The sequence below is a fragment of the Sminthopsis crassicaudata genome, chromosome 3 (assembly GCF_048593235.1).
Source record: "Sminthopsis crassicaudata isolate SCR6 chromosome 3, ASM4859323v1, whole genome shotgun sequence".
Lineage (NCBI taxonomy): Eukaryota > Metazoa > Chordata > Mammalia > Dasyuromorphia > Dasyuridae > Sminthopsis > Sminthopsis crassicaudata.
The window spans coordinates 51,229,420-51,248,107 of NC_133619.1; the positions used below are offsets into that span (position 1 = coordinate 51,229,420).

Here is an 18,688-nt window from a genome sequence, read left to right on the forward strand (position 1 = left end):
ATATGTACATATTTGTCTCTTTTTTTCTTTCTTTCTTTTTTTTTTTTTTTTTTGCTGAGGCAATTGGGGTTAAGTGACTTGCCCAGGGTCACGCAGCTAGGAAGTCTTAAGTGTCTGAGGTCAAATTTGAATTCAAGGCCTTCTTACTTCAGGGCTGGTGCTCTATTTACTGCACCACCTAGCTGCCCCTATATATTTGTCTATATATATATTATATGCATATGTGTGTATCTTATGTATATGACCATAATCACATCTGTATGTTAATCTTTATATTAAAATGAAGAAAGAAAGTCTTCTGGAATATAAAAGACATTATTAAGACATCAGAGCCCTGCAAGAAGGCATTGCTGAACCATACATGAACAAGAAACCTATAAATAAATGCAAATTTTGTCTTTCGTGGTCTCGGAACATACTGGGCAGACTGTAGACTACCACCTTTGTTTCTTTAACAAAATTTGATTTCTTTGTCCAGAAAGACCTTCCACCTTCCTTTTTTTCAATGGGTAAGAATTAAAGGTAATGGGATTTTTGTATTATCTTTCTTGGATTATGTTTTCTGTGAATTTCTGGACATTCCTGCTGCTTTCTTATTCCTAGTCTTTATTAATTATTAATATTAATATTAAGTTATTAATAACTCTGTGAGTTATTACTCAATCTCAAATTTGGTGGCTATGCACAGGGAACAGTATTCTACTTCCTTGCCCTTTTTTCAGTTTAAAGTCCTTTTGTTTAGATTTATGACTTCAGGAAATTATATTTTTATTTATCCTCCTTGATTTCTCTGCAATCTTTGACTATTGATAACCCTCTTCTCCTTGATTCTCTCTTCTTTAGGTTTTCAAGACACTAATTTCTCCTGGTCCTCCTACTTGTCTGATCACTGGCTTCTTTTCATTTTCATTTAGTAGTTCATGATTTACATCACTCCTGCCTCATTATGGACATCTGCCAAAATTCTCTTCTGGGTCCTTTATCTCTCTCTTAGTAAAATAATCAGGTTCCATAAATTTAATTATTATTTCTATATCCAGCCCCAGTCTTTCCACTGTTTCAATCCCACATAAAAATAGCCTATTGGACATTTCAAACAGATGGTTAAAAATATCTTAAACTCAACATGTTTGAAACAGTTAGCTTTTCCCCTAAACCCTCCCTTCTTCCAAACTTACCTATTTTTGTTGAAAAACACCATAATTTTCCAACATTAAGTGTAATCTTAGCATTATATTGGGTTCCTCATTCTCTTTCACTCTACACATTTAATCAAATTTTCCAGATTTTGCCATTTCTGCCTTCACAACATTTCTCCATATTCACAAAACTACCATCTTGGTTCAGATCCTCATTGCCTCTTACCTAATTTACTGCAATAGTTTTCCACGTGGGCTCCCTGATTCGTCTCCCCCTACTCAAGTCCATCCTATATACAACTGCTGAAATAATTTTCCTTAATGCAAGTCTGATCATGAGATCCCTAATTCCACCGGCTTCACACTATCTCTATGATAAAGATTTGACTCCTCTGTTTGGCTTTTTAAAGATCACACAACATAGCCTTAATCTTTCTAGCATTACTGGGGACATGATTTCTACCACCCAGTATTCTCAGTTACACCGGTCTCTCTCTATAACACACTCCTGTGTGCACCTCAGAGAATCCCTCACTTCTTTTAAGATGCAGCCTGGGTATCAAGAAGTCTTTCTCGATTCCCCCAATCACCCTGTATAGATACATATGTATTTGTATGTATTAACTTTATATTTATGCTGCATATATTTTTCTATGTACTCATCTTCTCTCTTAGAATAATGATTGTTTCAGTCTTTGTACTAAATCTCTTACACCATGCCTTGTACATAACTTCTTGTTGTTGAGCCATTTTTCAACCATATCTGGGTCTTTACAATCCCAAATAAGGTTTTCTTGGCAAAGAATAGTTTTCATTTCCTTCTCCAGTTCATTTTACCCATGAGGAACTGAGGCAAACCAAGGCAAACAGAGTTACAAGACTTATGCAGGGTCACACAGCTAGTAACTGTTTAAGGCCACATTTGAACACAATGAAGGAAGACAGAGACAAATATTCTTCTGTCTGTTCTCCTCCCACTTAGAGGAGAATGTAAAAGGCATTATTAAGACATCAAAGCCCTGCAAGAAGACACTCTTGGGTAAAATATTTTTATACACCAGGCACTCAAACACTTGGATGAATGAAGTTTTTTGCCAAAGCATCTTTTCATAGAAACGTAGATTATTAGAACTGGATGGGACTTTTAAAAAAAATCTAGTCCATTTTAAAGATGAGGAAACTGAGTTTCAGGGAAAATGAGTGGGTAGGCCATGGTCATATAACTACTTAGTCGCAAAGTTGGAGCCTATATCTATCTACACACAAATCTATCAGTGCTCCTTTCACTATATTACTTCCCCTCATCACCACAAACTATACTTATTTCTCTCAAGTTTCAATGTTGCTGAAGTGGAAAAAAAATAACCCTCAATATATAAATAATATGTTTTAAATTAAGAACTAAATGAGATGTTAATTTGATTTGTTTTAAAGGATAGCTGGTTACTTTGGTTGGACAATTTTAAAACACAAACTTGGTTCCAGTTTAAATTGGTTCAGTAGTTTTTACTTGTTGTTAAATGCAATTTAGGTCAAGGTTCAATAAAGTGAAATTTGGGTCTTGCAAATTTGTCCTATTTACGCTACAATTTTTTTTGTCCTTGTTCTAAAATTGTTACAATTGCTAAACCGTTTAGCCCGTCATTCTCTTATCTTTGAATTCAAGGCATCCTTCTTCTCTTGATTCAATTTTGTTCTTTTCCACAGTGATAATTTTACATTATAGTAACAAATGAAAACTTTTAAAAAATCTAATCTAAACTCTTCCAACCCTTTGTTTTTCTCCCCCTTCCAAATATCATTACCAGTAATCTGGTGTTTAATAGCATAAGTCACATTAGAAATATGGCAAGATTGAATAAGAAATTGGAGAATTGCCGGAAGTAGAAACAGAAAAGCCAAAATTAAATGTAGTTGGAATATACTATTGTACATATAATAAGGCAAGATTAAATTAGAGCTAAGCAAAATATGTTCAGAGAAACTAAATTCTGTTCATGCTGACCTTTCAAGAGGAGAAATTAGCAAGAAAAAAATATATACAAGTCAATACAAAAGATCAGATAAACGAAGAAGCAAGCAATGGCTCAAGAATAAGTGATATTCTGCATAATGTATAAATATGAGTATTTGAAGAAGGGGATAATTTTTCCCCTGTGGGAGGGGGCAGTCTTTTTTTTCATTGCAGTTATCATTCCTCTGCCTTATCTATGATGATCCATGTCACAGCTGCATTGAGCTGCCAGCACCAAAGTCGCACTTTAATGTAACCTTCTGTGCAAGGTCTGCCTTCCCCCCACCATCATGAGCCTCAGGATGAGCTATCCTGAGTATCCGCACCTGTGCTAAGGTTCAATGGTTATTCAATTGTGTTACGACTTCATGACCATATTTGGAGTTTTCATAGCACAAATACTGGAGTGGTTTGCCATTTCCTTCTCTAGCTTATTTTTACAAATGAGAAAAATTGAGGTAAACATAATTAAATGACTCGCTTAGGGTCACACAGCTAGTAAGTGTCTAAGGCCATATTTGAACTTGCGAAGATGAGTAAGAATGTTCCAGACTGCAGACCCTACTGTGCTACTTACTGCTTAGATGCTCAGCCTGATCCCTAATATTGTGTGTTGCAGGCACAGTTATAACTAGTTGTCTGCTTAGAACCACCCACTGTTGTGCATTTTATAAATGCATGGAAATGTGGAAATAAAAATAACCAAAAAGTACAGACAGCATATGCAAAGTTGGTAATTTATGAATATAGAAATGTGAGTATTCTTTTTTCAAAGGGGGAACTTGTGGCAGTCCTTGTCTAACTAATTGGGAAAGAAGGTGTTTATTTTTAGAAAAGCAGAATAAGATAGAAGGAGACCAAATGGAATTTTCAACCTTATGAATGGCAACTAAAGATTGATTCCAGTCACTCTGTTTTTTACATATTCACAAATAATTCCTATTTTAATATAAAAAGAAGAAAAAAATATATCCTTATGCACTCAAAATTCTACTAGGCATCACAGCCCACAAAAAACTCATTTTCTTGTATGAAAACAGGAATGATATTTGCTGGTCTGCTTCACAAGAGTGATATAAAGCATATTAGTGAAAATACAGTACTTTGGTGGATCAAAAACCAACAAAACAAAACTAAAAGAAAACCAAAACAAATCCCAAACCCTTCCAACACAAGAAAATTAATTTTTAAGATAGTCCATCTTCAGCTTATGTTGGGTTTATTTGTTTTTAAGAATATCAACTCACTTTCACATGCCCCTTAAAAGTTAACCAACTTCCTAGTTGTGTGACCCTGGACAAGTCACTTAATCCCAGCCTCAGAAAAAAACAAAACAAACAAAAAAGTTAACCAAGTACTTTTGAAATACATTAATTTATGATGGCATTGTAAACTAATGGCTATTCTTTGGGTACCACAATGTCCACAAGGTGGTGCTGAATTCATTAAAAAAAAAAAAAAAAAAAACACCATACATTATAGATTTAGAACTAGACTATGACCTTAGAAGTTACCTAGTCTATACTATCCACTTAGTGATTTTATCAGCTCCCATTTATAATCTTCTAAGCAGAAAACCAAAATATATAACTACAGGTCATCTTTTCAGTTCTAATCCCACTTTTTCAACTACCTATTGGACATTTCTAACAAGATTTCCTGTAGGCATCTTAATCTCAACATCTCCAAAGTCATTATCTTTTCCTCTCAAATGCTCTTCTCTTTCAAACTTCCCCATGAGAGTTGATGTCATCATTCTTCCATTCGCCTAGATTCTTAACCTTAGCATCATTCTCAGCTCTACATATCCAATCTGTTGCCACATTTTCATATTGCTGCCTTTTCAATATCTCCCCTTCTCTCCACTCATACAGATACTACTCTTAGCTCAATTTCTTATCATCTCCCAACTAAATTCTTGTAAGAGTCCAATTGGTTTTCCTACCTCAAGTGTCTCCTGACTCCAATCTAGTCTCTAAAAAGCTATATCCAAGTGATTTTCCTACTGCATAGATCCCACAATGTTTACTCCCTCTCTACCACACCACCAATGTCCAGCGGCTCCCTTACTTCCAGGATAAAGCTTTTCGTTTGTCATTTAGGAATATTTACAACCAGATAGCTTTTATTTATTGCCTTTCTAGTCTTCCAGATTCCTTGTAACACATCATGATTCTACCATACTGGCCGACTTGCTGCTCCTTACACACACTCTCTGAACCTCCATTGCTCTCTTCCCTCACTTCCACACTTGATATTCATGGCTTTCATCAAGATTCAGCTCAAATTTGCTACAATTCTCCCCCAACCATTTGAGACTTCTCTCAAAGATTCTGGTCCACCTCTTCTGTATGAATCGTGTATATATAGTACCTGTTTCCATGTGGTTTCTCTGATTAGAAAGTCAGTTAACTTGAGGGCAAAGATTTTTTGGCCCTTTTTTCTATCCCAATTAATAAGCATCATATAAGCAAAAAGTAATCACTTGATAAATGATTACAGATTGATCATCCAACCCCCTCACTTTATAAGGGAGGAAATTAGGATCCAGAGAGATCAAGTAAAGTTGGTGTGTGAATAAAGAGCCTTTGTTTCCACCTCACTGAGAACCAACACTTTGGTCATAGGGATTCAGGAAAGTTATAGTGCCTTAGGCGTGATGCACAAATTTGTAAAAACTTGTGACAGACAGGTCACAAAAGAAACAAGGACTCTTTTCAAGGAGGATCTGGTTGCCAAATTTATCAAAAGAACCTTAGTGAAGAACCTAAGGTTTGTAGTCTCATCTCTGAGGTATGTCTGTCACACAAACACCAGGGACTCCATTATAAGGAAGATTACAGTGAAGATGGCTTATGTTCTCTATTAGATCATAAACTACCTGACCAGAGACATGTCTGAGTATCCCTTCCATTGTGCACTGCACATAACAGTCACTTAATTATTTGTTGATGCTAGTGATGTTAAGAATAGACTATCATATTAAAGTTTTACATACAGTACTCTGGTATATGTCATCTATACTATGTGGTATAGAGTATAATCTGGATTATAAACTAGATCATGTAGAGCAGTTAGGTGTAATATAACATTGAGCTTGAATTTAAAAAGACAGATTTAAATCCTACCTCTGACATTATCAAATCATTTGACCCATGGATGCATCAGATAATTCTCTAAGATTTATTTACTAAGTCATAGATGGGTTGCTGTTGGCTTTGGTAGAAGATTCCCATGCTGATTGTCACAGATCTTTAGCAAATCATTTCTATTTTTGTTTATGTTCCCTATGCCCAACACAGTATCTTATTCGTAAGAGGCAGTTAATAAAGGTTTATTGTATTTGGATGTCTCTCACCAAGATAGCTGAGTGAGTATTTTTGCCTAAATCAGTTTTTCTTCTTCATCTCCACAAAACAGCAATATGTAGATAGAAAGATAGAGAAAGAGATATATAATACAGTAAAATAACAAAGGAGAGGAAAGGAAAGACATTATAACAGGAAAAAATGTCACAGGAAAAACCAGTAGGTAGGCTAAAGAACTGCATAAATAAAAAGTCTCCAACTTGATAAATAAGTATAACAGAGTAAATAAAAATAAGAAATCTTCAGAAAGAAGCGCTATTGTTATAATATAGTAACTACAATTCAACTCCCAAAATGGAAAAGCATGACCTTTAAATTCTTATATTGGGCTCATAAGCAACACTGGTAGAAAGAATGAAGGAACTCTCTAAAGCAGAATGCAAGAAGACAAATAAGGAAATTTTCTGCTTAGAACATATGTTGTAAGCTTTTAATACATTTGTCAATGCTCTTAAAAAGATAAAAACAAAGACAGAGCATAAAAATGAACCAAGAGAAAATACTAAAGCAAATTAAAAAGAGAGCAAAAAAACCCCACAGCATTTAATTGGCATTCTGAGATTTGCAAAAAAGCTTTATAGATGCTATCTCATTTGATTTTAACAATGACATTTTTGTGATAGGTATTGTTATTATCCCAATTTTATACATGAAGGATACATTTGGATGTCTGAGTTTAAGTGACTTATCTATAGTCACATGCATAGTAAGTATCTGAGGCAGGTCAAACTGAGGTCTTCTTGACTCCAAGTTATAGCTGCCTATCTTCCACATTACTTAAAGGTACTTGAGTTCTTTAACAACACAGAGCAACTTAACTTTCATATAGCATTTAAGATGAAAATCTAAATCTTATTGGCTTTCCATAAAAATTTTTTAACAAAGACCCAAAGTGAAACCAAACCCCTCTCTTCCTTATCTCCTGCAAAAGTCCCAGTTCTGAAAATAGCAAAGTACTGATAGCTAGAATCCTTAGGATATTTTCCAGTTAGAAACCCCAAGTTTAACTCATTCAGAAATGTTGCTATCCAGTACTAGAGATTCAACATCAAAGATATCTTTAAAGTCACCAGGAGAAAGCAATCCACATATTAAAAAAAAAAAAAAAATCTGTTCAAATCATGCAAGATTATTCATCGCATAACAAGAAAATGCTAGAAATTATATACCAAAACACAACGAAAATCATTCACAATCGCAGTGCCTATAAAACTGAACATTCTACATTATGAGGAAAAATATATAAAAATTTTTCTTCTATTTGGCCCTAGAAGGACCTAATTTGGAACAACAGGTAGAAACTATAAAGAGGTTATTTTACTCTTGATGTGAGGTTGAAATTTCTAACAATTAGACCTATATATAAGTGGAATAGGCTATCTGAGGATACTACTAATTTCCTCTCATTTGTAATCTTTAAGTAAAAGTTGGACAGTCATTTGTCAGGTATGTTGTAGAAGTATGTTTTATATGTATGACTAGAACTATACAGCTTCTAAGGGTCCCCACCAAGTCACATTCAGTGATTCTATATTCCTTTTCAGGTCTGGGCAAGGGAAGTTTTTTTTGTTTTTGTTTTTGTTTTTTAAAGATTACTTTAGTAAAAATAAGATGCAGGAATCAGGGTCTTTTAGAAAGAGGAATATCTATTTATATGTGAAAGCAAAGTTTCTTTTAAGCAAGTTGAATCTTCCCTACCCAGCAAGGTATTCCTTATAACAAAGAACTTTAAGAAGAGATTAAAAAGCAGTCCAGCAGTTATTTAAGAGCAATTAATAAAGACAAACACATTAGCCGAGTCTGACAATTCATGTAATGTTTTCAAACTTCTGCCTCCATCCCAAAAGGAGGGAGGTACATTTGATCATCTTTTAAGATGATCTCTAAGGCACCTTTCACTTCTAACTCTGTATGGTTTTTTAATTCTCTGCAGCCAAAGTAGAACATTATAATTACTCAGTGTTTAGTTTTAGTTTTGTATTCTTTTAATTCACATTATTATAATCACTATATGTTTTTCCCCAGGATTCTGCTTACTTTATTCTGATTCAATTCATATAAATCTTTCTATGCTTCTTTGAATTCTTTATATTCACAATTTCTCCTGATTACATTCATGTACCACAATTTGTTTAGCCATTTTCTAATTTTTTAAGCCTCTTCATTTTCAATCATACATGTTTGATGATATCTTTTATACGATTCTTTTTTTTAATTCTTTGTATGTACTGCAACTGCTAACATAAACCCCTTCACTGCATTTTAGATGATCTTTAATTTATCTTGAGAGATTGAAATGTTCCATGATTTGAAGTCTTAAAACATTAGCAGAAGACAAATAGTTTTAAATATATAGACCTTAGGGCCAGGGATAAACTTGAGGTTATTAAAAAGAGCTTTGTAATTTTTCAAAGATAATCCACCTTCTCTCCTCCACCTGTTCACTTCTGTGTCTAGATCCTAGTACATATTTAAGACATTTTATTTTATCTAAGAAATTGTTTTGGTTTATATATACATATATATATATGTATTTATGAATTCATAATAATAATAATAATAATTAGCATTTACAGTGCTTCAAGGTTTGCAAAACTCTTTGCAATTACTCTTTTTACTTTCACAATAACCCTGGAAAGTAGATAGTGTTATTATCCCAATTTTATAGATAACAAATTAGTAAATTCTGGATTTGAAATCAGGTCTTTTTGACTTTGGGTCTAGCACTCTATCCACTGCACCATCAAGATGCCTAGATAAAAACTCTGTTATGTTGTTTAAACTTCAATATGTGATTATAATGGATAACAAATATTTTTCACAAGATTGGATTTTCCAATATGCTAGTAAGAGCAGACTCATTTGTTTATAGACATCATTTATGAAGCTTTGCATCAAACTCCAGGAAAATAAAATCTACCCAAAGTCACCCACAAACAGGGGCATCTATAATAAATTCTCCTTTAACTTGAACTTTACACTGAATTTCCTTTATGGAATATCTCTGGCAAACCGTTCTTTTACACTTTTTCTGATATTAATGAATGATTGGACAGATTGCTGGGCCTGGAGTCGGAAGACCCATCTTTCTAAATTTAGATACTTACTGTGTGATCTGGGCAAACCACTTACTCCTATTTGCATCAGTTTCCTCATATGTAAAATGAGCTAAAAAAAGAAAATATACTCCAGTATATTTGCCAAAAAAACCTCAAATGGGATCACAAAGAACTGAACACAACTGAAATGACTGAACAAAGGATTGAATAAGATTATCTCTGTTATATCATAGAATCTTGTATAGGGGGGGATTAAGGCATTATTTTGCTTTACTTAATCAGATCCTTCTTAAAAAGTAGTAAAACAATAATTGTAAGATCTTGTGTTGTCTTCATGTTTCAAGTCAAATTATGTGATGATAAAGATGTGGTCTAGTTAACCTTATCTTTTGTGAAGACTTGCCCATCACTATCTAATTCTCTCATAAATGTTGCCCTCAAAACATTGTAGATTACAGGAAAATAGATTTATATCTGGAAAAGACTTTACAAATTAGTTCAAAATATTATCACAAAAATATCATCAGATGATAAAGTAGGGCTATTGACTTTCTCGGTGAATATTGTGAGGAGTCTTGATTTCATTCCTTCAGTGAAGGAATGAAAATGCAACCTTCAGTACCTTAAAATTGTATCACCTCCAGCACCAAGGTTCTCTATATTAGTCTGGTTCAATTGTTCCTCATATTTTTGCTCTCTTTAATGCTTTCTAGGTCCTCAAGAAACACATCTGGGACTGTGATGGTAGAGTCCAAATGTGGCAACTTTACTGTTCTTGATAGTGAAAAGAGTTCATTCTAGAAATAGATACATGAACAGACAGAAATAGACAAATAGAAAGACAGTCATTCAGATAGATAGGTAGGTGATAGATAGATAGATAGGTAGATAGATTTAATTCCTATCTTCTGGGTATTGTTTTCCCTGTTTCATCCTTAAATGCCATATGAATGATCTGACTTAGTTGAATTTTCCACCAATTTTTCTGTGGAAATTCCACTGAATTTTCACTTCATTGTTTCTCGCTGCATTCTCAGAATATTTGACCATCTCTATATTTAATGAGCAAGTATATAGTCTAAACTAGCATTTTCCTGGTTGCTGTTGCTCTCCATTTGACAGATCAAATGTTTGCTGACTGAGGTGGTTTTTAGGTTCTTTTGATCTTCTTGTTATGTCAGCTGTTTCCCACAGATTAAATTTTTGTTTAAAAAGAACTTTTTAAAAGTGTCAATATCTTTCTTCCATCCATTTCTATTTTTCAGGCTGGATGATAATTTTTAAATTGCGTGTAACATTTTTTCAATTTTTATTTTTATAAATTTGTATCTTTGTCTAACAAGTTGCTGGGCTGACTATAGGGACTTCTCATTTGGGATTACTGCCAACATCAGTTGCAAGTTATTTATCATCTATTAAAATAAAACAAATTTTATTTTTGGTGATATTATTTAATGTATCCAAGAATTTTACTTCTCTTTATAGGTTGCCTTATCTAAAGACATTAATCAGTTAAAAAGTAAAAAAACAAAAACAAAAACAAAACACTAGAGTAGGTTTGAATTAGTTTAATTTTCTTATGTGTTTAAAGAAATACAGACTTAGTAGAGTAGTGTTTTCTTCGGAAAGCAACACCCATAACTATGAACATCTTGACTTTGGATTGATCTATTGATAAATTATTTTGGTTGTCAAAATGTAGGCATTGCATTTACTATTAACAACAAGTTGTAATAAGTGAATCAATAGCATTTATTACTATACAATAAGAGGTTCCATTTTAACTTTTCCAGCTTTGTTATACATTACTTCCGTTCACACAATATGTTCCACTGACCAGTTCCCATCTTCATGCCTTTGTCTAACAGACCTGAAATATCCTCTCTTCTGACATCTCTGCCACTTGGGAATCTATGGCAGCCATAATTAGAAGGCCAAAAGATTTTAAAATTTCTGTTGTAGATAGCCTTTTCTGCTCTACCTGGTCATTAACTACTTGTACTTTATGTATATAATATACAAAATACAAAAGCACACACACATATGCATGCACATATATTGCCTCCTCTGAAATTTGTTGAGGATACAGATTGCTTAATTTTTGATTTGTTTCTCTATTTGTATCTCTAGTAAAGTGCCTACAACAGAGTAAAGGTTTAGTTTTTTATTTTTGCTAAGTGACTGATAAATTCTGAAGTACCTTTCCTTATTCATTATTTTGTAGGAAAATGGAAGAACAGATGCTTAGTATTCAGACTGATATCACACAAGTTCATAGCATAAGAAGTACAAGAGAGTTCTTAGTTACCTTTGAAGCACAGCTTTGCATGAATGTGGTTGTTAAATAAAAATTTAAGCTTTTTATGAGCAGGAACTTTTTGTTTGGCACAGTATTTAACCCAGTGCCTTGTAGGTGACCAGTCTGCTGGTAATGAATCTTTCCACCCTTAGCTAGATTATCTCTAGGGAAAACCAAAAGAAAACATAGTCTATTGATGGGACCATATTCAAAGCCTTTATAGCATCATAGAATCAATTTGTACTCCATTAGTATCTTTAAGAATACCTTCATGCCAAGATGAAAGATTGCATACTTTTTTCTTTTTGTCTTTTTAAACAAAAAGAGATAAATTAAGCATGTAATTTTTATAAGTTGAACAAAATTAACATGCTATATAGATGAAATTCTCCAAAGGAATAATGAAATTGAAAAAAGAAAATGATAAACAAAACGAAGAGCTTATTTTTAAAAAATCATCAAAATGAATATGCCAATTATATTTGTTTCCAAAAGAAATGTTTTGTTTTCCTTTATCATAAATAAAAAGAAAAGATTCATAATAAAAAAGAAAAATAGATACAGAAACTACTATACCCAAATACATGCCAATAAAACTAAAAAATTAAATGGATGAAATTATAAAAAATAAAATGAAAAAAATTAATAAATCTAAATAACCCATCCTTAGCAGGAAATATGGAATAAGTCACAAATTACTTGTTGGGAAATTTTTAAAAACCCAAACACCTTCCTAAATCAAGATCGGCAGAATTTACTTATATATTCAATGTTAAATGAAAAAACAAATATTTCCTATGCTACATAAATCTCAAAAAAAAAGGAGAAATAAAGTACCTTATCTGCCCAATTCTACTAGACAACTATTACCTTGATGCCTAAACCAGAGAGAGATACAGAAGAAAAAAAAGAGACTAATATCACAGGTGAATATTGATGCAAAAATTTTAAATAAAATATTAGTAAAAACATTATAGTAATATATACAAAAGCTATTATGACCATATTGCATTTTTACCAGAATGCAAGAATAGCTCACCATTAGGAAAGCTCAACATAACTAACAATAGTATAATATATCTCTTAAAGCTACAGGGGAATTCAGTGGTCACCTAAGTCATACCTTAATTGTATACATGAAACTGAGAACCAGGAAGGGTAACTATGTTGCCCAAGATTACACAGTTAGGAAACTGAGACAACATTTGAATCCAGATTCTCCGATTCTAGAACATATGTACTTTCTACAATACTAGAAAGTATTGCAAGGCATCTTATGATAAAAATTTTTCATAACCGTATCAATGCATGGAAGGAAAAAAAAAGAAAAAAGACCATTCAATGAGATATAGTATGTTAAAAAACAGTAATAAGTTCAGAAGTAAAAGAATCCTTTTTTTACATGAAAGAAATGAAAAATGCTTGACTTTACCAAATCTTAAAACATATTACAAGGATACCATACCTATAAAAGCTATCTGATACTATATTTTTAAAAATAGATAGCTATTATATATCTAAAAATATATAAGTGGACAAGACATGAATAGCAAATATAACCAGCAATCTAGTCTTCCAAAACTAGAGAGGAAGGGACTCCTTATTCAGTAAGAACTGTTGGAAAAAATGGGTAGCAATTTTGTGAAATACAGATGACACTTCTAATTTGTGTCATACACTATAACAAAAACCAAATGAGTAAAAGATCTGAACTTTAAAATGATATCATTAAAAAAAATTATAAGAAAATGAACTGATATTTTCTCTCCTCACCACCCTCCCCTTCCTTTCCCCTTTTCTCTGTCCTCCATCTAGAAAAATTCATAACCAGAGATGGAATAGAGAAGGGATTATAGACAATTTTGATTATATAAAATTTTAAAACTTTTGCACAAAAGCAGCATAGGTAGAATAAAAAGAAAAAAACTTGTGGTAAAATTTCTTCTTTACACATCTTTAATAAAAGTCTGACATCTAAAATTAAGAGGGAATTAGGATGTCTTTAAAAGTAAGAGCTATTCTCCAACTGATATGCAAGGACCAAAGAATGTCAAACAACACATTTCAAAAGAAATAACTCTTTCTTGAGATGGAAAATGCCATCCACATCATCCAGAGAGAGAACTATGGAGACACAATGTGATTGAGGTACACTATTTTCCTTTTTGGGAGGCTTTTTCTTTCTCATGGTTTTCCCCTTGTTTTGATTTTTCTTTCACTACATGACCAATATGGAAATATATTTTAAATGATTATACACGTATAACCTATAACAAATTGCTTGATGTCTTGGGAGGGGGTGAGGAGAAGAACAAAGGGGAAAAAATTGGATCTCAAAGTCAATGCTGAAAACTATCTTTATGTGTAATTGAAAAAAAAAAAAAAAAAACAAATAATAATTATTAAGAACCATATGGTAAATTGTTCAAAATAACTAATAGAGAAATTTAAATAAAACCAACTCGGAGTGTCACCTTATCTCTAAATTAATGAGTGATTAAATATAGGAAGGATTATGGGAAGATAATCATGCTAAATCATTGCTCCAGAAGCTGTGAATTAATCCAACTGCTCTGAAAAATAGCCTGAAATTATGCAAGACAAATGACTACATTGTTTGTGCCACTTGAAATGGAAATTCCACTGCTCTGCTTCTACTCTAATGGGTTTAATGATAATAAGGAAAGACCCAACTGTACGAAAATATTCATAACGTCACTGCTGGCCACAAAAATCCATAAACTAGCTTAGTGTCCAACGATGATGGTATGGCTGAACAAATCGTGACTGTAAATGTAATAGAACGGGCTTCTGCTATAAGGAAGGAAAACTCTGACGAATGTTTAGAAACATGGGAAAGCATATGAAATGATGGGAAGTGAAGAAAGCAGAGCCAAAAGAACAACATACCCAACAACTACCCCAATGTAAATGAAGATACCATGAAAAGACAACTATATTAAGGTAAATACAAAAAGCGCTGTCATCATATCATTACATACTCTTTCTTTTCAACAATGGAAAGTTACAGGTATTGTCAATTGCAATCAGTATAAAAGGAAGTTTTTCATTTATATTTTCACTTTATATACTGTTGCCAGAGGTTGGGCAAATTTTTTTGTGACAAAATGTGTCCCCACAAGAAGACAATTTAAAAAAATTTACAAAAGAAATTAGAATTTATATAATTTGACTTTATATCACCTATATTTCCCATTGTATTTCATCTCTTCACCCCTTTCAGATCGCTTCTGATAAGGCATAGCTTAATTTAATAGAAGTAACACTGCATTTGGAATCAAGGGGCTTGACTTTAAATATCAGCTCTGACATTTTCTAGCCATGGAACTTTGGTTAACTTAATCTCTTTGAGTTTCAGTATCCTCATTTGTATAAAAAGAGGAGAGTAAAAAATTCTCTCTAGCTTGCAGAATTGTGGGAAAAGCGAGTTACAAATCACAAAGCAATAATGAGTTATCTTTGTTTTCTCTGATCACTTTTTCACTCACTACTTCCATCTAGAAGAATATCATGAAACATTTTCCCTTAGTAATTCCCCATTTAATCTCCATTTTTGCTGCTTTGAAAGTGCTGCTTTCAGATGATGGTGCCATGACTAGTGAATCACAGAATCCAAACACCATTGGTCAAGAACCTTAGAGTTTCTTTAGTCTAACCCTCTTGTTTTACATATTAAAAAAAAAAAAATTGAGCCATTGAGAAATAAAGGGTCACAATAGCAAGTCCACCGGATGTCACTGTGAAAACAAAAACCATCTCTTCCTAGAATTCCAAGGAAGCACCATACGGATCTAATTCTCAGAAATCCAAATCCAGAATACAGTCGCAATTAAAAGGCCAAATGTCTTTCCTAGAGAAATCCCTTTTCCAATGGCACAAATTTAACCTGTATCAAATTGTTTGCTTTTTTGGTGGGAAGGAGGAAAAAAAGAGGAACATGAGATTTTGCAAAGGTGAATTTCGAAAACTATCTTTGCATATATTTGGAAAAATAAAACACTATTAAAAAAAATTTTTTTTTAATTCCCTTTGCCCCCACTGTTGAATGCAAACTCCCTCTGATGATGGAGATGGGCAACTATTTTCCAATTTATGTCTTAAAGAGTTACCTGGGGTACTGAAGTTAAATGATTTATTCAGGATGATACAGCCAGCGTTGGGTCAGAGGTAACACTTGGACCCAGGTCTGAGTCTGAGGCCAGCTCTCTTTCCACTTTCAAAGAAATCTTATAAAAACATGTCAGCTTCACAGTTGGAGATATAGTGATCTAAGTAGAATGAAAGAAAGAAAGCAAAAAAAGAAAAGAAAAAGAGAAAGGCATTGAGAGACCTGTAATCCATTTGCTACTAATTTTCTGATTGTATTTTTTTTTAATGGTTATCACTTCTAACCGCACAAGTTACTCTGCTTAAAGCCTATTTTCCATATTCCCAGCAGTCAATACTGAACAGAGAGGTCTTCTCCAAGTAGTTTACTTTCTTAGATGTATCAAACATTCAGACATAAAGTTGATGTGTTACCCACTTTCATAATATCACAAATTTAGAGTTAAAATGGACCTTAGTGGCCACCAAGTCCTACCTCATTCTATAGACAAGGGAACTAGCTTGGGTCCAAGCTGGTTTTTGAACTCAGGTCTTCCATACTTCCAAGTTGAGTGAACTATTGACTATAACCCGCTGATTTGTTTTTTGGTTTTTTTTTTTTTTTTAATATGTTTCAATCATTTAGTTTTCTCTTTTTTTAACTAGACATTTAATAAAGATTGAGGCATGTGTGTGATAACCAAAGGACTGAAACAAACACTCTAATAAACCCTCATTCTTTGACAATAAAAATTAAACCAGTGAATACTCAATCAAAAAAGTGTACAGAGCAACATTATTGGGAAATTACCCTTACTCCCCTACCCCTCATACAATATGCTGTTTTTGATGTACTGATTTTTTTAAAATGGGAGATGCATATTTTTTTCCTAGTTTCTGTCTGTTTTTTAATTTCAGAACAAAGGCCTGTGGTGTTTGATTGCACAAGAATCCAGCCACACAAAAATGGCCACAATGTGTTAGAAACATCAACAGAGCCGGCAAGGCACCCTCAGAAACCATTGGGGAATAACAAGCATTGAACTTTCAGAAGGGCGAGAGCCTAGTGTCCAGGTCGATCTCAAATCGGGGCCAAAATATTTGTTTGCTGAATACCATAAAGGATGACTAAGCGCTGAAGGTTTGGTTTTTCTCCCTGAGCAGGCAGTGCCTTGTGAAAAGAAGTCACATCAACAATGCAGGTGGCAGTTAGAATTTAAGGAAAGAATGTTTTTTCAGAGCCAGTTTCTTTTTTGAAACCCCAATAAGGAAAAAGGTTTTGTTTTGTTTTGTTAAAACCAGGATGAAACTAAAATCATCTTATCAGAAACTCTCCAGCCCCACAAAAGAACAGAAACCCTTAAAATAGATTAGTCATATGTGATTAAAGTTCTTGATACATTTCTTGGAAACATTTAAAAGTAAACAAAATTATATTAAGTATACCACAGATGCACACCAAAAAAGTTACTTCGCATATAGACATGAGATCCTTTGCAAGAAAACAGGAGGAGAAAAGAGATCCATTAAGGGAGGTAGAGATAGTAGAGAACCCAGCTTTAAAATATGGTTATACCAAAACCTAAAAACCAAATCAAAACAAACACATAAAAAGAAAAAAAACAACAAAATAAAATAGGGTCATGTCAGCGAAGAGAACATATCGAGAAGGAAAAAGACAATATCGTCAAAAGCTCATTTGGAAAATGTTGGACTAGCTGATTTTAAATGTCGTTCCAGCTCTAACATTTTGTGATTTAATGTGTTTACAACTCCAGGATCATAGATTTAGAACTGGAAGGGACTTTAGTGTCAACTAGTCCAATCCCCTCACGCCACAGAAAGGAAATGTAGTCCCATAGTAGTAAATTGACTTGCCCAGAGTCACACACACAGGCAGTGCCAGAGCGGAGATTCAAACTCAGGAACTAGGATTCCAAATCCGGCGCTTTTCCCACTGCACCAAGCTGCCTCCTGTCTTTCTGTCCAGTTTGGCAAATGGTCCAGTCTGTCAGGCCTTTGCATACCATTCAAGTTGCCCTACAGAACACTGTTTTTACAACTCAGCTCCGGATCGCTGCTTGCCAGGAACAAAAAGTGGCTGCACCCTAAATATGTCAAGGCCCATAACGTTCAAGAATCCAGTTCCTTGATGCAGATCGTTTTCCTTTTCGAAAGAACAAGGCCTCTGGCCGACGTGTCTCCACAAGGCTCAGTACCCTCCATTTTTCTCTTTTTCAGGCAGACATCAGTGCCTGAATCGCTGTACTCTGCTCACCCCATGAGAGGCTCCTCCCTAGCAGATGAAAGCCCCACCAGCCCTCGGAAAGCCAAAAGGGAAAGGCCTGAGCCGTCTACGGAATGCGTTTGCACAACGTTCACAGAGGAATTTATAAATGCCTTTGGTTACAAATGGTCAGATACTCATCTAAGGCACACAGGAAAAACAACAATAATAAAATGGGCCCAGGGTCAAGTTCAAAAAGAAGGAAGTGACGGAGGGGAGTCATCCTGACGAATCCCTGGGTACCTCCTGTTTGTGCAGGGCAAAGGGTGGGGCCAGCCGTGTCCCTGGGGTAACTGAAATGCTCAAACACATCACTCCAGGGCTTGGGCCCTCGGCAGTTTTCCCAAGCCAAGAGGGGGACCAAGACCCAAATCTGGCATGGTGGCCAGACCTGCTCGGCTCCAGACAACCCGAG

The 18,688-nt window shown here is 34.1% G+C and overlaps 1 protein-coding gene across 1 annotated transcript in view; it reads right to left on the reverse strand.

The window, feature by feature from the left end:
- The window catches only part of ZBTB38 (zinc finger and BTB domain containing 38), a 39,423-nt gene extending 20,987 nt beyond the window's left edge, over positions 1-18,436 (reverse strand). Inside the window, 2 exon segments of the mRNA XM_074298480.1 lie at positions 16,010-16,168; positions 17,881-18,436. The gene's annotated coding sequence lies outside the window, so the exon portion shown is untranslated.
- Positions 18,437-18,688: the final 252 nt, after the last annotated feature.